General features: G+C 43.7%; 1 protein-coding gene across 3 annotated transcripts in view; it reads right to left on the minus strand.

The window, feature by feature from the left end:
• The window catches only part of LOC124595620 (enhancer of mRNA-decapping protein 4), a 155,943-nt gene extending 132,058 nt beyond the window's left edge, over positions 1–23,885 (minus strand). Inside the window, exon 1 of one of the 3 annotated variants that reach the window (XM_047134440.1) lies at positions 23,810–23,885. The gene's annotated coding sequence lies outside the window, so the exon portion shown is untranslated. Of the gene's footprint in view, positions 1–23,588; positions 23,612–23,636; positions 23,747–23,809 lie in introns of those variants that run through there. The other 2 variants (XM_047134441.1, XM_047134442.1) reach the window with 2 other exon arrangements.
• Positions 23,886–24,100: the final 215 nt, after the last annotated feature.

The following is a 24,100-nucleotide window of genomic DNA, read 5'->3' on the forward strand; positions in this document are numbered from 1 at the left end:
GATGTCATAAATAGCTGCTCGTCCAACATTGAACTCAGAAGCAATGGCTTTCTGCAAAGAACTCTATTTAACTTACCTAAAATTTCGACTTTCTGCATGAGGTCTAGCGTAACGGGTTTCCTTTTAAAAGATGATTCCGAACTGTAAAGAAAGCTACAATTTCAAATACAGTATATAAAGCATTGTTTAACTAAGCATTGTCGCAAATGATAATTCATTGTGCACATGTTTTTGGGTGTGTGCTGGATTACTGAGAAGCCGGACTACTGAGGGCCAGTTTAGCAAAAGTCTAGTGTAATTCCAAGAAACAACTGGTGAAAGATTTTCTGCCACACAGTCTGGTGTGGGTTAGCAATCAAACAACAAATAGTTTCACAAGTTGTCAATGGGCCTAGAATTCTATCTGTTATCATTAATAATACTGTGGCCATTTGAAAATGGTACATACAGAGCTCTTCAAAACTGATCAATGTTATTTCCTGACAAGTAGGTAAACATAATCTGTTTAAAATTACTTGATAGTTGACACTTCACATGTTGGAGCTGGTTTCCTCCAATCAGAGCACTCAGCGTCATGCCTGAACCATCCACTGTTGCCAAACTGCCACAACAATATGTCTGTTCACCTGCATTTCCTTGTCCGACACTCTTTCTTTATGTGTGTGCATCCAGAATCATGGGTATTGCACTTTTATTTCATCATACATGATAACCAACCCCCCCCCCCCCCCCCCATATACACACACACACACACACACACACACACACACACACACACACACACACACAAGATGTTAATGAAATATATGCATTCCATACACAGCATTTAACTTAACACTACTGGATACTTCTGCACAAGATGGGATTCAGCGTAACATATGCAGTTATTAGTATCACAGAGATAAGCTCATATTAAATGAGTTCCACATGACATTGTGTGAGGCTGAGTTTTTCATAGCTTCAATTCATCATTGCAACTGAATGATTGCAGTCAAAGATGAAACAAGTTGCATCAATGTTATACTTTAGCACAATGGTATGCATAATAATCTGCTGTACTGAAGGTCATAGTTTCGAACCTCCTCTTATACACTGGACTTTTTTATTTCTGAATCTAATTAAAAGAGTTTGACTATCATTTTTATTCAATTAACTGGTTTGTTGCATCATTTTCATCATCTTATCAACTTTACTTGCTCTTATACATCTACCAGTAACCCTTTTTATGTCTGGATATGCCTGTATTGTCTGTAATCAAGTGCCAACAAAGATTGCACTTTGGTTGGTAACACGGGAGCTCATGTAGCCAGTGAGAGGATAGTTTCAGATAACCAACGATAGCAAGAAATTAGTTTGCTTTTAGTGCCAAACCTGAAATTTTCTGTCTTTGGTTTGCTCGTAGAGGTTAGCTTTAATAGCCGTGAACAAAGCAATCTATTTTAGTTCTGTCGCAGATTGCTGACCACTGCTATCTCGGACATATTACATCACGAGGTTGTGCTTAGCTTAGGATACAAAATACATCTTTTGCCACAGTTCAGTCACTGGTCACTTAAAAATCAGCTGTTGACAGAGCATGTCTTGCATTTCTGACATACCTTGTGGTGGCCACTTCCCACATTGCTCCAGTAACGCATTAACAGCATTTGTGAACTGACTAGCAGTGTTTGTGTGTTCCCTATAACTGAGTGGCAAGCAGTGGCCGACATGGTAACACTGTAGCGGCACGTGACAGATGTCAACTATCAAGTAATTTTAAATGGACCTCAGCATGGAGTTGCAAAACTGTATTACAATGACAACATATTCTTGAGTGTTTCATTGACACACTCTCTCTCTCTCTCTCTCTCTCTCTCTCTCTCCCCCCCCCCCCCCTCCCGTCCTCCCGTGTGTGTGTGTGTGTGTGTGTGTGTGTGTGTGTGTGTGTGTGTGTGTTTTTGCCAAGATAAACAGCAATCTGGGCTAATTAATAAAATATTACACAGTGGTGGATTATGGGTATAGCTTTCACATAAGTCCAATGGCTTTTAAGTGTAACACATACACTGAGCAGAGGGCTATTCACATAATAACAAATGTACCATTGTTTAGGGGCAATAGCTGTCCTGCTAATGGTAACTCATTCAGCAAAAGTAAAAATCAAGTCATATTTAATGACACCTATAGCATTCCCTACAGATTATCAACATTCTTCCTCCTACTGCACTATAAGTGTAGAACACTATAAACATAAGAATAATAAAAACAGTATGCAGATTAGCCCAACTTCAATATAATGAATTCTTTATACAACCTGATTGGAGCATGTTTTCAGATATAGAAAAAAATTGTCTACAATATAGAATATTCTATCTTGGTGCATAAAGTCAACACAAACATTCTTGGGAAATATCACAGAAACAGATCTTAATATAAAAGAGTTACCTGTTTCTCCGCTCCACTTCTTAGATTTCTCAAAACTCTGAAATGATTCTATCTTATAAGGATGTAGCATGGACCAGAACCAATGTAATTTCCAAACGAAAACAACTGTAGTATCTAACCCAATATTGTGAGTTTCAACATCTACACTGGAGTAGTTAAATTGTCTCCATTCCAATGATTTAAACAGGATTTGGTCACTGTTGGCTATGGGATCCAAATGGGAACATTTTCTCATGAGGACTCTTCTCACATGACTAGACTTGAATTCGTACAAAAATTCAGAAATCAACAAATTCTTTTAGAAATGATCTTGTACAACAATTTCCATACAAAAAAGTTTGTGATCAACGGTGACTTACTGGTAAGTTCAAAGTTCTGGGGTTCAATGGATGGTTAGTCCTAGGATTCTTGTCTATCACTTATCGCCTCTTTCCCCACTGGCAGTGTTTCTTAACAAAAAAAATTGCAAGGTCCTCCACGATTTAGAGTCGACACGAAATTGTAGGCCCCCTACTACTGGCTGGGTAAGTCAGAACAAATTTCAGATGATGCTAAGCGCATACCACCTCCAACAGAACAGTGTCTATACCTCAATCAGAATAACTGACAGTTGAGTATGGAAGACCAAACGTGAAGAGTTTGACTTGGACAGGACACACCATACAGTTCCGGCAACAACAACTGTGCACTTTAATTCTGGACATGTTCACACGCTACCTGTTAATGAGCAGTGTTGGCCCAGAATGAGATTTTCACTCAGAATCAGAGTGTGCACCAATATGAAACTTCCTGGCAGATTAAAACTGTGTGCTGGACTGAAACTAACTCGGGACCCTTGGCAGGAAGTTTCATATAAGTGTACACTCCATTGCAGAGTGAAAAATTTCATTCTGGAAACATCCCCAAGCTGTGGCTAAGCCATGTCTCCACAACATCCTTTCTTTCAGGAGTGCTAGTCTTGCAAGGACTGCAGGAGAGTTTCTGTGAAGTTGAAACGTAGGAAGTGGGGTACTGGCGGAAGTAAAGCTGTGAGGGTCGGTTGTGAGTCATACTTGGGTAGCTCAGTCAGCAAAGCACTCTCCCTCAAAAGGCAAAGGTCCCAAGATCGAGCCTCAGTCTGGCAAACAATTTTAATGGGCTATGTAGTTTCAAGCAGTATTGCATCTGCTTAGTAGGATGGTAATGTTTTTTATGAATTTCATAGACGCTTCAGCATCTAGTTTCAGACATTGTCTCATAAAATAATCACGCCAGACAGAAATATAATACAAACAAGGAAAATGAATCACACTGTTATATTACTGACCTAAACTGTCATCCGCAACTGACTGTGGTACCGAGTATATGACAATAACGAACAGTACAGTAGGTTTGGTCAAGCTTATTGCCTGATTGGTTGTTGGATTGGATTGGATTGATGGGGTTAAAGGGACAACACAATGAGGTCATTAGTCCCACCATCCTATATGCATCACGCTGGAAGAGTCTCCACAGAGGAAAGACGTAGATGACAAATCCAGATGAACCTGACTGTAACCAAGAATTGATCAAACCAAGAGACAGAAGCAAATAGAAGTGAGAGAGGATAAAGAGGGTGAGCTGCTCAACCCAGAAAGCAGCCAGACATTCACATCACATTATGCAATGAGATAAGAGTAAAATCAGATCAAGCGCTTTGGCGTTCTCTGTTAGTACAGAGGCAGTGTATCAGCAAGTTTAAGTTTCCATCAATAGGGAGTCAAATTGGGGTAATCCAGTAATAGGTGAGCCATCATCACACAGGTACCACACTGACAATGGGGTGGATCCTCACATCGTAGGATGTGGCCATGGGTCAGCCAAGTGTGGTCAGTGTAAAGTAGGCAAAGAACGGTATAATCCCCCACAAGAAGCACAAATTAATGACTGCTACATGTTGTAGACTCCTTTATTGCTTGCAATTTGTTCGAAGAAACAGGAGCACACCAATCCATGTTCCAACCCACCAACAATTGGCAGTGTAGAGCTGACAGAATGTCCAGTTCCGGTAACCCCATTGCCAAAGTCAGCAGCCTGGTAGCCAACCCAGCCAGTCGATCAACATGTTCATTCACTCGAACCCCTCCATGACATGGAGTCCAGACAAAGATGACCAACCATCTAGCTTGATGGAGGTCAGTAAGGAGAGATCATGGATAGTCACAACCAGTGGGTGTAGGGGTAGCACTAGTTGAGAGCCTGAAGAATATTCAGGGAATCACCATCGATTAAGAACGTCTCACCAGTGCAAGAACGAATGTGACTGTGGGCTCAAGTGATGCCCACCAATTCAGCAGTGAATACACTGCATCCATTCGGCAAGGAGCATACTTCACTGTACCTCAAAATTGTATGGGCAAAACCAGTTTGTCCATTGACCATAGAGTGGTTTTTTTTTTTTTTTGTGGTTTTAGGGCGCACAACTTCAATGGTCATTAGCGCCCAGACTACATTAAGAATGCACCGCGAGGCACAAGTTTAAAACAACAACTAAAAGGGAAAACACGATAAAAGACAGACTGACAGGCATAGGATTAAAAAAACAGCATAATCAAATGTCCTTAGAGAGATTTGCCAAGTTGATAAAACGAAGAACGCGAGCAGCTGCTCGTGGGTCATCCGCTAAAATAGCATCTAGAGTACATGGCAGGCCAAGATCAAAACGCAGTGTGTTAAAATCCGGACAGGACGTTAAAATGTGGCGGACCATCAGCAATTGCCCACATGGGCAGAACGGCGCCGGCGCAGCCGTCAGCAGATGGCGATGGCTGAACCGGCAGTGTCCAATTCGTAACCGGGCCAAAACGACCTACTCCCGCCGAGAAGGGTGGGAGGAGGACGTTCAAGCTGCGGGAAGAGGTTTCAAGGCCCGAAGCTTGTCCGTAAGTGCAGCCCAATCGGCATGCCACAGCGATAAAATGCGCCGACAAATTACCCTGCTACAATCCGACGAAGGGACACAACAAGAAGCTGTCCGAGGCTGGAGGACCGCAGCCTTGGCCGCGGCATCTGCAGCTTCGTTCCCAGGGATACCGACATGGCCAGGAACCCACATAAAGCTAACCGGAGAACCGACGTCCACCAGCTGCTGAAGAGAGTGTTGGATCCGGTGCACGAAAGGGTGAACCGGATACGGATCACTGAGGCTCTGGATGGCGCTCAGGGAATCGGAGCAGATGACATAAGCAGAATGTTGGTGGCGGCAGATGTAAAGAATAGCCTGGTAGAGGGCAAAGAGCTCAGCTGTGAAGACCGAACAATGGCCATGGAGCCGGTAGTTGAAACTTTGTGCCCCGACAATAAAGGAACACCCGACCCCGTCATTGGTCTTTGAGCCATCTGTATAAATGAAGGTCATATTAATGAACTTCGAACGAAGTTCGACAAAACGGGAGTGGTAGACTGAACCGGGGGTAACCTCTTTTGGGAGCGAGCTGAGGTCAAGGTGAACGCTAACCCGAGCCTGGAGCCAAGGTGGCGTGTGGCTCTCACCCACTCGAAAGGTTGCAGGGAGTGAAAAATTAAGGTGTTGAAGGAGGCGACGAAAGCGAAATCCAGAGGGTAGCAGGGCAGACACATACAACCCGTATTGACGGTCGAGAGAGTCATCAAAAAAGGAACGATAAGACGGGTGGTCGGGCATTGACAGTAGCCGACAGGCATACCGAACAAAGCAGTATATCGCGCCGGTAGGTGAGTGGCAATTCGCCAGCGTCAGCATGAAGACTCTCTACGGGACTAGTATAAAACGCTCCGATCGCAAGTCGTAAACCCCGATGTTGTATGGAGTTGAGGCGGCGTAAGATGGATGGCCGTGCACAGGAGTATACGAAGCTCCCATAATCCAGCTTGGAGCGGACGATCGACCGATATAGACGAAGTAGGACGGTTCGATCTGCTCCTCACAACATACCACTGAGAACACGGAGGATATTTAAAGAACGGGTACAACGGGCAGCCAAATATGATACATGTGGAGACCAGCTAAGTTTCCTGTCAAATGTAAGACCAAAAAATTTTGTTGTCTCCACGAATGGGAGAGCAACGGGACCGAGTCGTAAGGACGGTGGGAGAAACTCTTTGTAGCGCCAGAAGTTAATACAGACCGTCTTCTCGGCAGAAAAACGGAAGCCATTGGCGACACTTCAGGGGTAAAGACGGTCAAGAGAACGCTGAAGACAACGCTCCAGGACACGCGTACGCTGCGCGCTGCAATAGATGGTAAAATCGTCCACGAAAAGGGAGCCTGATACATCAGCTGGGAGGCAATCCATTATTGGATTGATCGCTATGGCGAAGAGAGCGACGCTCATAACTGAGCCCTGTGGCACCCCATTCTCCTGGTGAAAGGTGTCTGACAGGACAGAACCCACACGTACCCTGAACTGTCGATCCATTAAAAAGGAACGAATAAAAAGAGGGAGGCGACCGCGAAGACCCCATGTATGCATGGTGTGGAGAATGCCCGCCCTCCAACAGGTGTCGTAAGCCTTCTCCAAATCAAAGAACACAGCCGCGGTCGGGAGCTTCCGCGAGAAGTTATTCATAATGAAGGTCGACAAGGTAACCAGATGGTCAACAGCAGAGCTGCGCCTACGAAATCCACATTGTACATTGGTAAGTAGGCGTCGAGACTCGAGCAGCCAAACCAAACGAGAGTTAACCATTCACTCCATCACTTAACAGACACAGCTGGTAAGTGAGATGGGTCAATAACTGGAAGGCAAGTGCTTGTCCTTCCCCGGCTTAGGAATCGGGACGACAATAGACTCGCGCCAGCATGCGGGAACATGTCCCTCAGTCCAGATGCGATTGTAAGTACGAAGAAGAAAACCTTTACCCGCAGGAGAAAGGTTCTTCAGCATCTGAATATGAATAGAATCAGGCCCTGGAGCGGAGGACCGTGACCGGGCAAGTGCGTTTTCGAGTTCCCGCATGGTGAATGGGGCATTATAGCTTTCACGATTCGAGGAGCGGAAGTTAGGTGGCCTAGCCTCCTCTGCCTGTTTGTGGGGGAGGAAGGCAGGGTGGTAATGAGCGGAGCTCGAAACCTCTGCGAAAAAGCGGCCGAAGGCATTGGAGACATCCTCCGGGGCCACAAGGACGTCATTCGCGACCATCAAGCCAGAATCTGGTGAGTGGACCTTAATGCCAGACAGCCGGCGCAGGCTACCCCAGACAACAGAAGAAGGAGTAAAACTGTTGAAGGTGCTTGTGAAAGCAGCCCAGCTAGCTTTCTTTAATAATACGACGACACTGTGCACGTAATCGTTTATAAGTGATACAATTCGCCACTGTAGGGTGGCGTTTAAAGGTGTGTAAAGCACGTCGACGAGCACGTAAAGCGTCTCTACATGCTGCGGTCCACCAGGGGACCGGTACGCGACGTGGAGAAGAAGTAGGGTGAGGGATGGAATATTCAGCGGCAGTGAGAATGACTTCCGTGAGGTGTGCGACCTGACGATCGCAGCTTGTGAAGGTTTGATCCTGAAAGGTCGCCCTGGAAGAGAAGAGCCCCCAGTCTGCTTTGGAGATGTTCCAACTAGATGAGCACGGGGAGGGGGTATGCTGCAGGAGATGGATAACACACTGGAAGTGGTCGCTCGAATATGTATCAGAAAGTGCATACCACTCAAACCGGCGTGCAAGTTGGGTAGTACATATAGAGAGGTCTAAATGGGAATAGGTGTGAGATGTGTCCGAAAGAAAAGTAGGGGTACCAGTATTAAGGCAGACAAGATTGAGCTGGTTGAAAAGGTCTGCTAACAGGGAGCCCCTCGGGCAGGATGCCGGAGAGCCCCAAAGTGGATGGTGGGCATTGAAGTCTCCAGTTAACAAAAATGGGGCAGGTAGCTGAGCAATAAGCTGCATCATGTCTGCCCTGGTAACGGCAGATGACGATGGAGTGTAAACGGCACAAATGGAAAATGTAAAAGTGGGGAGAGTAATGCGGATAGCAACTGCCTGCAGGCCGGTGTGCAATGTGATGGGATCGTAGTAAATATCATCCCGGACCAGCAACATAACCCCTCCATGTGCCAGAATACCTACCACAGGGGGTAGGTCAAAACGCACAGAGGTGTAGTGTGCCAAGGCAATTTGATCGCTTGGGCGTAGCTTCGTTTCCTGGAGGGCTACAACGAGCGGACGGTGCAAGCGGAGCAGCAACTTCAAGTCCTCTCGGTTGGAGCGAATGCTGCGAATATTCCAGTGAATAAGTGCCATCGTAAGAAGGAAAGGAAGATGAAAGAAGGGGTCACCTCGAAGGCCACTGAGGGCCTGGCTTCGAGCGAGCACTGCCACCGCTATCAGTAGGCGGACAGTCATCGTCCATTGGGTCTATAGGTTCATCGGCCATCTTGGTAAGATGGCCGAGAGGGGGAGCTTCCTCCGCCGATGAACGGCCAGATGTTCGGCTACCAGCGGTGCGGCCAGGCGAAATGGATGACGGCCTGGGGCGGCAACCGCTGGGTGGCGCAGGAGAAGAAATGCGCCGTGGCGGAGAAGGAGAACTGTGCTTCCTATGAGCCTTCTTGGAAGGTCGTTTGGTGGAAGTACCGGTCGAAGGCTGGGAGGTCGAGGTACGTAGGAAGTCTGCACGGGACGGTTCCTTCTTGAAGGCCTGTGCATCTGACTTCTGGGTCTTCGTCTTAGCAGAAGCTGATGAAGGGGCTGGTGTCTGTGGGGTGATGGGAGGAAGAGGAGACGTCGACCGCACGATCTTAGCACTGGCCGAACGGACGACCGTGGTGCTGAAGGTCAGATCGCATGTCTGGGTTGCCACCTCCCTGGTAGTCCGAGGAGAGGCGAGGACAGTACTGTATTTCCCCGCTGGGAGCAGCGTGGGCTTCCTACTAGCCAATAGCTTGCGAGCAGCCGAGGTGGACACTTTCTCTTTGACCCGAATTTCTTGGATAGACAGGACAGTCGCGGGAGGATGCGGCATGGTCACCCTGACAGTTCACACAACGAGGAGACGGAGGTGGACAGTCACCCTCATGGGCATCCCTGCCACAAGTGACACATTTAGCCGCATTGGAACAAGACTGTCGAGTGTGATTGAAACGCTGACACTGGTAGCAGCGCGTAGGTGTCGGGACATAGGGGCGAACAGAAATAACCTCATAGCCCGCCTTGATGCGCGATGGCAGCTTAACACTATCAAAGGTCAAGAAAAGTGTCCGGGTCGGTACAAGGTCATTGTTGACCTTTTTCATGACCCTATGGACAGCCGTCACGCCCTGCTCAGCGAGGAAAGATTGAATCTCCTCGTCAGTCAATCTGTCGAGGGATCTAGTATAGACCACACCACGAGACGAATTCAAAGTTCGGTGAGCCTCCACCCGGACAGGGAACGTGTACAGGAGTGTGGTCCGAAGCAGTTTTTGTGCCTGAAAGGCGCTCTCAGTTTCTAGTAATAAGGTACAGTTACGCAACCTGGTACAAGATTTGACAGATCCGGCTATGGCATCTACGCCCTTCTGGATAACGAAAGGGTTGACAGAGGAAAAATCCTTTCCGTCCTCAGATCGAGAAACTATGAGGAACTGTGCGGCAGGCGGTAGTACTTTTGTCACTGGAGGCTGGTCAAGTTTCCGTTTTTGGGCAGAAGTCGAGAGAGATGGAGTGAAATCCATTGCGGAGGAATCCCCCATGATTGCCAGCGTCTCCGATGGCGCGCTCCTTCCTTGTGGGGACCCTCTCAGAGGGCACTCCCGCCTTAGGTGAATGTTTACACCTCAGGTCACACCTCTCAAGAAACAGACGGAGGGACCAATCGGCATGGTCAGAAGGTATCAGCTCAGGCAATCACCCCTCCCTGGGCCTGGCCTTTACCAGGGGGTACGTGCGTGCCTTACATGTCTACCCAGGGCGGGGAATTACGCGTTACCCCGTCACCGGCTACGCGTGCGAACGCGTGGGTCGGCCTTCAGGCGCGCACAGGGAGGAAGGAAGAAGAGGAAAAATAAGAGAGAGAGGGAGAGAGAGGACAGACTGTCTCAAACGCCGAGGTGGAGACCAGAGAAGCCAAGGAGAAGAAGGCAATGAGAAGGCAAGGAGAAGAAGGCAAGGAGAAGAAGGCAAGGAGAAGAAGGCAAGGGAAAGAGTAAGGAAGACAGTGAGGTGGAGAAGAGCAAAGAAAGGAACCAACCAAAGGAAGGAAGAAACGAGAAGTGAAAAAGCAAAATGACCGCAAATAGAGGTCGTGGAACCGTCCGTCTCCGGACGCAGGCGCTAACTACCCCCTCGAGGGGGAGGGACTCCTTTTAGTCGCCTCTTACGACAGGCAGGAATACCTCGGGCCTATTCTAATCCCCGGACCCGCAGGGGGGACCATAGAGTGTATGTAACTTCTGCACCAAGAACTGCTTCAAGGGCAACCAGGAGCAGGTAGCAAAAAATCATGGGGTCAACAGGATCATTCAGCGCAAAGGATAGGTAGAGACAGATCCAAGGATGAGGTACATACCATGTAGGCATATGTAATTGCTCCCTGACAAAAGTGACAGTGGGGAAAGCTGGAGTTCAAAGCAGAGACACCATATGTGGACTGTAACCTTGACTCTGGTCCTGGGCTGCCACCATGGGGAATAGATCTCCCTAAAAGAATAAAGGACATGGTAGTTTGGATGCTCAAGGGAGCAGTGAATGTGTATTGTATAGTTGAGCAGCAGTTGTTGATACCCAGACTCTGCAAAGTAAGCCGTTTACAGGGCTAGTCCAAAAGGCACCTGTCGCAAGTCGGACCCCACAATGGGTATTGGGTCCAGCATCCTCAATGCTGAACCATATGCCAGACTCCCATAATCACAATGGAACAGGAACAAAGCTTCGTAAAGCTGCAAAAGTGTAGAGCACTCTGCACCCCAGCAGTTGTTACTGAAGATACGAAGAGTATTAATGTGTGACCAGTATGTCACTTAAGTTGGCGAAGATCGGAAAGCCACGTTGACAGGACATCAAAGACCAGTCGCAATAAGACTCCATCACATTGCGGAACTGGTCATTGAGGTAGAATGGTGGATAGACAGTCTGACGATGATGGAAATGTGTGCAAAAATCATCAGTATGCAGGGAGGGTGATACTGTAGACCCCTCAGCTGCAGCTAGACCATGACAGCAACCAGAAACTGTGTTACTGTGTGAAGCACCAACTTAAAAGTAGAACATATGGTGTGACAAGAAGTTCCGAACATAAATCGGTAGAGGACCCCGGACAATCCATACATGTAGAGTAACAACAGTGTGATGACACCAAGCAGTATCCAAAGCCCATGCAAGTCAAAGGAGACAGCGATAAGGTCTTGACGTCAGGCAAAAGCTGACCGTTTAGTAGACTCCAGGCACACCAAATTTTCAGCAGTACAACAGCCTTCGTGAAAACTGGCCTGGGATGGAGCCAAAAGCCCCCAAGACTCACGGTACTAATATAGCTGCTACCTCACCATACGTTCGGGCAACTTGCAGATAACATTAGTGAGACTAACGGGGTAATAGCAGTCCACTTCAAGGAAGTGTTTACCCAATTTCAATTTCAGTATTGAGACAATTGTGCTTTCTCATCATTGAGATGGGACTCACCCTCACTTCAGAGATTGTTTAAAATGGCAAGGACGTGATGTTGGCAATCCACCAACAAGTGTTTGAGCGTTTGACTTTGGATGAGGTCTGGTCCTGGAGCTGCATCAACGCAAAGTGCTAGAGCACTGAGAAGTCCCACTATTGAACGGAGCATTATATGGCTCCAGCTAACATGCACTGAAAGGCAATTGAATTCACTTCACCTGCCATTTGAGGACATGAAATGCTGACTGATGACTCTCAGTTGCAGAGCAAACCATTCAGCGACAGCATCTGGGTCAGTGTAGACAACAACATTTGTTGCAACACCAGGTACTCCAGTGGGGAACTGGTGTCCACAGATGCATTGAAACGTTGCCCAAACCTGCGAGGGAGGGGTATGCAGTCCAGTAGTAGCAACATATAGTTCCCAGTATTCTTGCAGGCTGGTCTTATGCACGTGTATTACGCTTTATGCATTTTTTGGTAATTTTGCAGTTGCGTGTTACTCTCTGATACTATTATAAAGGGTGAACAGTAATAAAGCTGAGGGAAAAAGGTGAAGGTGATACAATGAGTTACACACAATGAAAAGACTATTACAACCCGGACTTTCCACTGTTTGATAATTGTACTGTCACATTTTATTTTGACATCACTATATATGGTTCATATTTAAAAGTTACATTACCCCTTCTCATCCCTACTGTAAAATATGAGATTTTATGTTAAATAGTATAACAGAATTTCTTTGTCACGGCTGTATGGCTTATTGGAGTTGAGATAAAACTTTGTCTCTGCTGTGATGACGTTTCCCATCATCATTGCACAACATTGTTTATTAGTTACTGAAGAATGTTAATGAGTTGCAATGGCTGAAAATTTATAACATGTATTTTTTTTTTAATTTTATAGTCACTTTCCAAAATCCACTACTTAAATTATCCATCTGTTGGTCAAACACTCTGTGCTATTCTATACAATGATCAATTGCCTAAACCAGATGACACTGCTTCTCCCTTGATATTTGAGTAACTATGAGGGTAATCCCAAGGGTAAGGTCTCCTATTTTTTTTATAAGTACATAGACCTGTTTATTTCTACAATGGTTTACATTAGTTTACAGCTTGAACATTTTGCTATTTTTCGACATAATCACCATTTCTGTCAATGCATTTTTGTAGATGCTGTGGCAGTTATTGTATGCCCATGTCATACCAGCTCGCAGTCATGCTGTTCAGAAAGATATGAAACTCTTCTTTCACCTCCTCGTCTGAGTTGAATCACTGGAACCACAATTAATGCTGACAGACACTGTGAGACTCGGAAAAACTCAAACGGCCAATGCAGAACCAGAGAAGAGGAATGTTGAGCAAGGGCATACACATTCTCCATGACAATGCTCGCCCACACATCGCTCGGCAAACCGTTTCTCTCCTGCAACAGTTTCAGTGGAACATAATCACCCACCCACCCTCCCTATAGTCCTGACTTGGCGTCCAGTGACTATCACCTGCTCCCTAGGTTAAAAGAACATTTGACCAGAAAGCAATTCAGCTCCGACGACGAGGCGAAAGAAGAGGTTCATAACTTTCTGAACAGCATGGCGGCGAGCTGGTATGACGTGGGCATACAAAAACTGCCACAGTGTCTACAAAAATGCATCGACAGAAATTGTGATTATGTCAAAAAATAGCTAAATGTTCAAGCTGTAAACTGATGCAAACCATTGTAGAAATAAACAGGACTATGTACTTTTTAAAAAAAGGAGACCTTACTTTTGGGATTACTCTCGCATTATACATTCATTTGCTGTTTGTCTATGTTCCATATTGATGTCTCAGATTTTGACACTGGTTGTGATCCTCTTGGGAAATTCCTGTTTGACTATAAATTAGAAGCCGTGTGCTACACTATTTTAGCCACACATATGGACACGACATAATGCTTTTGTTAGTAGATTTTCCCTTTAGTAAGCTACTGAGTTTTACCTTTTACTGTTTAACTCTGGTTGTGTATTGCTGATGAGGGCTGCTGTCGAAAGCTCTATGTATGTGTGTCTTAATTGTGCCTGTCAGCGGCTTAACATATCTTCTTTACAGTAAGTAGCAATCTATCTTTTCCTGCATGTTTACATTCCTACCTGGAGATTCCAGTGTTTAAACATTATTCTTGTTTTATTAGGTCGGGACCCAGGTACGCAGCCATTTACATGCAATGAAGTACACTATCTATGGATGTCATGTATGGTATTGGAGAACCCGGCTGCAATCTCTCTAATGGCCACATCGATTTCGGAGGCCTGCCAAGATACTGTCTTCTGATGGGTGAATCCCAAGGAATAGGGGATCACTAAGTCTGCTGCCATTAGACTGGCTGTGGCTGTGCTCTGGAAAGCTGCATCAGCACATCTCCACAACAGGTTGCTAAAGATGATGGCAGAGGCAAAGGCATCCCAGTCAGCATTGTTGAGAGCCATCTGGGTGGACACCCAGGTGAGTGATGCTGAGGGACAGAAAGGATAATTGGAAAATGACCACTGTCACACTGGCCATCATGTACACTGCAATGGATGAAGGGGAGAAGATGAGGGCTGCAGCTGGAAAGATCAATGGCCAAATAAGATTCACACGCCACAATGAAGTGTGTGGAGGCTCTGGTATTCAGGAGACGAAGATTGAGCTCTGTGAGCAAAGTTTCAATGGCTTTACTGTGGGCAGTTGTTATAGCTCCACTCACAAAGGGTTGTGGGTGTTGAAGTCACTCAAAATGAGTGTCTGCTGGAGGGCAATGCAGAAAGCAGGGGAACACATGACAGGAAAAACTGCTACAGTTCCATTGGAGGCTCACACTATCGGTATCCTGAGGGAGTGTGAAGATACCAAGAAAGCAGGTCATGTCTGAGGGTTGCCTGCTGCCACCAGTTGCAAGGTTATGGCATCAATACACATCAGTTTTGAAGCAGGTTGTATGGGGGCTCCGGTGTCACTGGGACCAGCAGGAATTCTGTCACAAGTATAGAGTTGGAATATGTGGGGTCCGATAGAAAGGAGACCACCAGAAACTCTACACTGAATGTCTTCTTTTTGTCTCTATTCTCCTTAGATGAGTTTGCTGTTTGAGAGGTCTTGTCTGCCCTTGTTTCAGTGACAGAGGAGGAATAACAAGCAACCTGTGCCTCCTTCAGCCACCTGCTAGTATCCGGTTGCAGGTCAGTAGTATCCTGGGAGGACAGTATCCCTAAGAATCTCTTCTTCATGAGATATGCCACAGGATGGTGTTCCTTCCCCAGCTTGGGGTTGGGGATTGATGCCCTGGTGGGTTGATAGCCAACGCCCCCAAAGTGGGTGTGCAGGAAACAGTACGAGGAGAGCCCCCATCACCTGGGCAATGGATGTAGCAGAATGGCCCCAAGGGTCTGATGTAGAAGCACAAAGGGGGAGGGTAATGTCACCAGAGAAGTCAACATCGTCGTGGCTATAGCAAACATAATCGTCATATGTACAGGTAGAAAATGATCACATTTCTTCTACACCTCCTGGTACATGGGGTGGGGTCAAGAGTCTTATTCCTAGATTTTCTCTTCTCTTTGTAGGATGGTGCAGGCTGGTGAACAGGGGGAATGGTGCTTGCCACAAATCACACAAGAGTGTGGGGGATGGGGAGCAAGGGGTGTTTGTGTGCAACTGATTTCCAGAATCCCTATAGACAGAGTTGGCGTTACAATGGGGCGACATGCCCAGATCTCATGCATTTGAAGCACTGCAAAGCAGACAGAACACAGGGTTTCACATTGCACTGATAGGTCATCTCCATGACCTGTTAAGGCAACGAGTCACCTTCAAAGATGAGGGTCCCTGTATCAACTGTGTTGTCCTTTGATCCCCACTGGACATGACAGGCAAAATGGACACCCTGTTGCTCCAAACTGGCATGTAACCCATCATCGGTCTGTAAAAGGAGGCTGTGGTGGAAGATAATACCCTGGACTATACTGACACTGTTATGGGGAGTGATAGTTACAAAATAGTCTCACCCAACTTGTTTGCAGTTTGACAGATGTGTGATATGATTGATTTCAGTGGGTCAAATGTGATACCCAATATCTTCTATTTCTGACAGATCCCTATGACTCCAGCATTAACAGTTAAGTTGACATCATTTGAAAAAATTGTTTTGACGATTCAAATTCATAGCTTCCATTGCATTTGATGTCTTTTGGTGGGAACTGCGTAGATTATACACAAAAGGTCTCTGGCAGTGTAGTATTACCTATTTCCCCTGAGTCTGAACTATCTACAGTTCACAAGCGCACTTTGTATTGTGCCCCTCTGTGTTGCACAGTTGTTAATGTCTATTGACCCACCATCAGCCCAAAGCAAAACTCTGAGCACACAAATTTTGACAACAATGACATACAAATGAATAAATAGGATTACATGCTAGCTTACTACCTTACAATTCAAATGATGTGGGAAACTATTCTTTCAATCATTTCATGTGATCATCACCAACGGTTTTATGCTGCATCAGGAGAAAAATAACTTAAGCGAAAGAAAACTTCTACCCTCGTCCAGTTTCCTATAGTTAAGTTTTCTGCACCACAAAACAAATATCCACAAACTGTGCTTCTCCAGGTCTTGCCCCGAGTAACTTGTGTATCAACTCGGGAAAGAAGTCACCTTAACTATTCTGATAACTGTGTGCAGATAGCACAAAGAGCTAAAAGTGATAAGTGTATTGGAAAGAATGCATACACGTTGTCCAGATTATGACAATCTCTGTATACTGGGGTTTCAAAACATGCAATGCAACATGTAATATTAGTTTGAGCAAGTTTTTCTTTGACAGAATAAAAATGTGTCGCAATAACATTTTGTATACTTGTTATTTATAGTGTATTACAAAAACGTTCTTGTGAATTGAATAAAATCTTTTTGGGTCTTGAGCCACATCATATGGTTATACATTTATGAGCTTTCAGCAGAGTTCCTCGGCCACTGTAATGTGGCAGAGGCAGCCAACCAATAAAAGATGGTTAGCTAACATCAGAAATCACACAGGAGCAACATTTATGTGAATAGTAAAACACCATAATGCACAGAATTCTAAAGGAGGTCTACAATATATGATGAAAAATATCTAGATACCTAATAGTGAACATTAATATGAAGTGTGTCCACCCATCACCTTTGTGATGGCTTGAATTCTATTGGTGACTCTTCCACTCTTCCAACTAGATGTCAAAGTCTGTGGAGGAATGACAGCTCATTCTTCCTTAAGAGCTGAAACCAGAGCAGATAGTGATGCTGGATGTTGGCATCCAGAGCAAATCCACATTCTAACTCTTTCCAAAGGTGTTTCAATGGGCTCATGTTGGGACTCTGATCTGGCTACTCCATTTTAGGAATGTTATTGTCAACAAACGATTACTTCACAGACGCTGCTTTATGAATGGGTACACTGTCATGCTGGCACAATCATCAGGTCCAAACTGTTACTCTACTCTATGCAATACACAATGCTGTAAAATGTGTTCATGTCCTTCTGCATTTAGTGTTTTCTTAAGTGCAATGAGGGGGTCACATACTAACCATGGAAGCAAGTATCGTACCTTAACACCACTTCCTCCATACTTCACTGTTGGCATTACAAATGATGGCAGGTAATGTTCTGCAGGCATCTGCCAAACATAAACCCTTCCATCAAACTGTTGCATATACACAAAAGTGTGATTCATCACTCCAAATCATCCAATTTCACTTATGCACTGCCCAGTGCTATCGTCATCACTTAGCAGCGACTACATAAACGTATAAGGAGCTGCTTAACCACTGTACCTCCTCCTCAACTCCGTCCCTAAGCACATTCCCTGTGCTAGGTGGACAGCTGTTTAGAGCTCAAGAGTGATCCCTTCTGTTGGTATCATTAGTTGGCTTTTTTTCTTTCTTTTTTACAACCCCCCCCCCCCCCCCCCCCCCCCCAGCAATGCTCAACAAACAGTCCCTGCCTATCAGTACGCGGCCTGCCTGGCCTTTATTGAGTTGTTCTTTCATGTTTCCATTTCGCAATCACATCATCATCAACAGTCCACTGGGCAACTTTGGAAGGGATGGAATGTCCCTAATGGATATGCTACTTGAATGCCATTCATGGTCTTGCCTATGTTCAATGTCACTAAGCTCTCCTGACCGACCCATTCTGGGACCAAGTGCCAGCAGTAACTGCACAGCACCACTGTTCAGGCACAATGAGTGTGAGTAATTGTGCTGTGCACTTACTGCTGTTAGGTGGTTTCATTTTTCAATCTTTTGTGCCTGCTTAAGCCGGTATTATGGCATGAAGTATATTTTTCTGCTGTTTGTAAGTCAGCTGTGCCATCTTTTCTGTTTAAATAGCATGTATTACATGTGACGACGTCACAATATTTTTCCACTGTGAAGATGATCAATGATCAAAACTGGTTGTGAATAAAATATCGTAAGATAGCACAGTGTTTACCACGCATTTCTCCAAGTACTTTTGATCAGATAGTGTATATTCAGCAGAGTAATGGTAACAATGATGCTAACAACTGGAAATTAAACACTGCAGTAGCAAATGCAATAAAATAATTGATGTGCCCTGTGTAGTTTCCAAACCGGATACATCAGTCCTTCAGAAGAGATGAATGCATATCACAGTAATACAAACACAATGCTTCCAGCATTTATACATTTACAAGATTTTGGTCAACTGATCCTTGGTCGTTACCTCAGGTATTTGCTTGGTTTGCTTTCAGTCAAGTGCTCCCGGGCCATTAGCAATTGGTAACTTTCAGTTAGCTCATGAATGTACCACCACTTGACACTGCTGGAACCCTGAGAATATTTTGTTCAGTCATATAGCTATTAGACCATGTACTGAACAAACTTTTTGAATTTATGCCTCCGATTTGAATAATTCATATGACACTTCATATTTATTTATTTTTTAATTGCATCCAGTATCAGTAGGTCTAAACCACCCTTTCTCAAAACCCACTGCCAAAGTTGCATCAGAAAATATGACAACCATTTACTAAAATAATTCTTCTGGAAAGAACAACCAATAACACAATTGCAGCTGAAACAATTAATCTGTGGCAGGTATTAAAAAAATATATACCAAAATGCATGGAAAAACAAATTGGTAAAATAGAACTAGTTACAAAATTTAAGTATCTTACAGAGGCCATACAGTAGAATGACAAGATAAATTGCAATATATGTAAGAATTAATCAAATGGAAGGACCATATGATTTAACTACAAATATCAACAATAAGAAATGCATCTACAGAGTTACAAAATAAAACACTATACCACAGTAGTATGCCAAGAATACTAGTATGTACATGAATGCTTAATGAACTATAAGATTTGAAATGTGGGTAGAAATAATGAAATCTGCCAAAACATAAATAAAATATCAGAAGTGACAGCAAAGCACAGGCTAAAATTAGGACACCTCTCCCAAATGACTAAGAGCAGGCCAACAAAATAAACATTCCTGTGTTTCTGGAAAAAGAAGTCAACAGTGACCTGCATTAAACAAATTAGAAAATAACAAGGACGACGCCATATCAAAGAATTAGAAATAACAAAGAAACTATTTTAACAATAAAATATTACATTTATAAAGCTTTCAAGGCAAAAACAGTAACGCTATCTCACTTTAACCTATCACAATAGAGAAAAGTAAAACAATTGTTACACTCTCCCACCTTCGCAACAAAAGACACGTGACCATTTTCAGGTGCTACTTGACAAGATTTGTAAAACCCTGTGACACCTCAGTTACAGCTTTTTTCACTACCAGTATCTGTTCTCATGAGTTACCATGCCGCCCCCCCCCCTCCCCTCCTCTCTCTCTCTCTCTCTCTCACACACACACACACACACACACACACACACACACACACAGAGAGAGAGAGAGAGAGAGAGAGAGAGAGAGAGAGAGAGAATTTGGGGGGGGGGGGGGGGGGACTTTCTGCCCACAGAAAAAAATGACTATCCTACCTCATATCACTTTATGAGTTTTTGTTGACCAGTCTGTATGCCAATCGTTTTAGAGATTGGTTGCGTGACTCGGCTGTTCATAGAGTAAGTCAAATTAACCACCTTTCAGCTGTCAATTTTCAACCTTATTTTATTTGGCACAGTAAAATGCTGAAAGGTAATGCAGGCCTATTGGTCTCAGAGATCTTAGTTCAAAATTTGACAACAGACACAGCACCAGTTGAACAACACAGAATAATGTGGAATCTGCCCCCAGTACATGATGAATTTGTTGTGCCAGCAGACTGACCTGTAGTGTAGCACTACATGTAGGCTTGGTTATTCTGTGACAATTTGGTTGTGAGTTAGCAAAGCCACCAATGTGATTGCAAAATAAGGTTTGTGGTAACTGAACCATTTAGTAAATAACACAGACAGTACTGACCCCACGACTTACCTTAGAAGATTGACCCAAGAAAATAAAAAACCTATGTTTACAGAATGCGTAGATTTAGAGAAAGCTTGACAAAGTTAACTTCATTACACTCTTTGAAACTTTGAAGGTAGCAGGGATGAAATAGGATGTGAAAGGCTATCAACAACATTTATAGAAACCAGGAGCAGTTCTAAGAGTAGAAGGATAAGAACTGGAAGCAGTAGCTGAGATGTGAGTGAGACAGGGTTGTAGCCCATTCCTGATGTTACACCATCTGTACACTGAGCAAGCTGCTATGGTAACCAAGGAGAAACTGGGAAAGGGAATTAAGTACCGAGAGCGCAATAGATACTTTGAGGTTTCCCAATTCTATTACAATTCTCTCAGACAAGACATATGACTCTGAAGAGCAGCTGAATGAAACTGACAGTGTCCTGAAAACATAAGACAAACACTATGATAAAAGGAAGGTAATGGAATGAATCTCGCTAAGAGAATTATACTAGTAAATAAGACGCTAAAAACAGCTGATGTGCTACACAGGCACCAAATTATTGACGAAGAATAAAGTAGAGGGGATATAAAACGGAGATTTACAACAGCAAGGAAAGTGTTTCTCAAACAGAGAATTTCAATGCTGAATATTAAGTGTTTTGAAGTATTTTCTGAAGGCAATTGTCTGGACAGTAACCTTGTACGTAAGTGGAAAATGGACAATAAACAGTTCAGACAAAAAGAGAATGTAAGTTTTCAAAACATGCAACAGAAAAATGTAATGTAACATCTTAAGGATGATTCTTTCACCCAAAATCCTCAATTATTTACAATGTAGAAAAATATAGATTGCTACTTACCATCAAGACAATATGGTAAGTTGCAGACAGGCAAAAACAAACAAACAAAAAGACAAAGACACACACACACACACACACACACACACACACACACGACCACAAACTCCAGCAGCTTGGGCCAGGAGGCTGAGGCCGAAAGCTTATGTGTAAGTTTCTTAGTTACGTATGTCTGCAACTTAGTGTGTTACCTTTATGGAAAGTAGTTATCTCGTGTTACCTTTATGGAAAGTAGCTATCTATCTTCTCCTACACTGTTGACTTTCCTACCTGCAGTTTACATTGTCTGATCCTCAATTATTTGTTGGATACATTACAATCCCAGTTTTCCCCTACAGTTTCACCTTCTACACTCCTTGAGTACGGTGGATATTGTTACTTGGTGCCTCATAACATGTCCTATCATGTTGTCCCTTCTTATCAAAGTTCTTCACAGGCTCCTGTCTCTTGAGATTCTGTGGACAATCATTTCTTGTCAAACGATTCTCTTCTTTTCCACTTTTCTCACAGTCCATGATTCACTTTCATACAATGCTGTGCTCTAAACTTACATTCGTAGAAATTTCTGCCTCAAATTAAGATTGACGTACAATACTAGTACATTTCCTGTTGCCAGGAACACCTCTTTTTATGCCCTTCTTATTTCACTCACATCCTGTAAAAATTTTCAACGGAGGCCAATGTTTGAAGACAGTAAGTAGGTCTAAATTGATGTTTATGTAGAGATGAAATGACTTGCACACAATAAATTAGTGAGAGAAATTACATCAAACAAAATTTTTCATGGAAGACAACAAAAACAACAACAAATGCAACTGATATGTAACGCAGCCCAATGGCTACATTAATGAAATAACGAAAAACCAGTCTGGAAGGTTAATTCAAAAAAATTATAATAAATAGCAAACATGCATTCTGGGGCACTTCCTGTACATGTATCACGTCAACTCAGAAAAATGTAAAGATTGGGGTGAAGGTGGGGATGTCACAATGCCACTCTTGCCATTAGAATCCACATGACACTTTCTGCATGACTAGTACTTCACAAAAGGCAATCTTTGTCAATTTCTTAGTACTGTTGAACAGTGATAATTACACTCACTTGTGTCCTAATAACAATTAACATGGTAACAGGAAACTTCTCTGCTTAGTACATTTTCCATGTCATGTATTGAGAAACATCCAGTTCCTCAAGATACTTCTCATTTTCCCCGCAACAGCATTTGCGTCATTACCCAACTGTAGCCAAATGAATTGCACCCTACATCATTCAGACAACCATCTTTACAAAACTTGGTCTTAACAAACTTTCGTATATTCCTGCTAAGCCTGAAGATTACTTTTTAATAAGGAAATGACAGCTAATGAACTTAGAATTACTCCACATGCTGTGCAAGCAAGAAAAAACAGATCCTTGAAAGACAGAAAATATCAGAATACTGCTTTCATCATTTGGTGATTTCTGAATTTGCTAACTAGGCAATGCATTGGCCCCCGAGCTGTTATGCCCAAAGTAAACAACAAATCACATTGTTATAGATCAAATATGACACTCTGCTTTGCTGGTTACACTGGAGAGGTTAACACGTGTCACAATCAGCTCTGTTTCAACGTTTTGCAGAACTTTCTCCACCCCCACAAACTGGCACAAATACAGAAATCTCTAAACAAATGCAAGGTGATTTAGTATTATACTGAAATAACTCCCAATTCAACAGAGAAATAAGCACCTCCAAATTGTTAGGTCAAAACTCATTGGTACCTTAAGTGTACCATTACCACAATTGATAAGTAAAATAGGCTACATTATTCCCCCAGTAATCAATTGCAATAAAAGCGAAAAAAACAAAACCACACAGTACTCTTATCTGAAACAATATGCAAGTTTAAACAAATTATTGCTCCTCCATATAAAATGGACTGACATTAACTACAACAGCTCCTAACTCTCACTACCAATCTTGGCAATTTGTTCATTGGATCCTCTATCTGCATTGTTATATTTTAATAAAACAGTCCATGAAACGAAATTTTATATCACTCGTCGACATTGGAAGCTTTACCACTCTACTTCCAAGTTTGCCTTTGAAACTCAAATGTTGGTTAATGCACAATAAGAATTGTTACAATGAGTTAATATTTCTCCAATCGCAATTCATTAGTGTCATTAATTTCGTAGAAAATTTGCTAAGGTTTCCGGTTGAAATATAAACCCAACAGTCAGTGCAAAAACTGCAATAATCGCTAAAGCTCAACGCCAGAACATGTAAACTGGACATACCGTTCAAGTTAGTTTCAAGAAAAAATGTGCTGATCTGAGGTTCTTAGCAAAAATGATCAGTATTCAGCACATTCTCGATTATGTGTTTAATGCATCAGCTAATGAAAAATCGACAGAAAAACACTTTCCACAGCTGAAACTAACCGCAACTTTGCGTAATGGCTGTTTATCATCACCATACAACATGTCTACCCCAATCACAAAATAGGATACCTCCGTACCTTCAATCGCAATCACATGCATCCACACACAAACAAAGTCCCGCCGACCTACTCCAGCACACACTGTCACAAACACTAGAGGTGGCAAAAAATAACGTAACTGATAGAAATAACCGGTTACTGAGAAGTAACGGTTACTGCGATAACCGTTCCTCTGATTCTGGCAGTTATTTCAATAACTGTTTAGTGTCAACAGTGCCTCGCGCCATCTGTTGACCGAAGATCGTACTGCGCATTTGGAGGCGTTCTATAGACCATGGGAATAACTGTGAGACTGCGCGCCATCTGTTG

Source organism: Schistocerca americana, chromosome 2 (assembly GCF_021461395.2).
Source record: "Schistocerca americana isolate TAMUIC-IGC-003095 chromosome 2, iqSchAmer2.1, whole genome shotgun sequence".
Taxonomy (NCBI): Eukaryota; Metazoa; Arthropoda; class Insecta; order Orthoptera; family Acrididae; genus Schistocerca; species Schistocerca americana.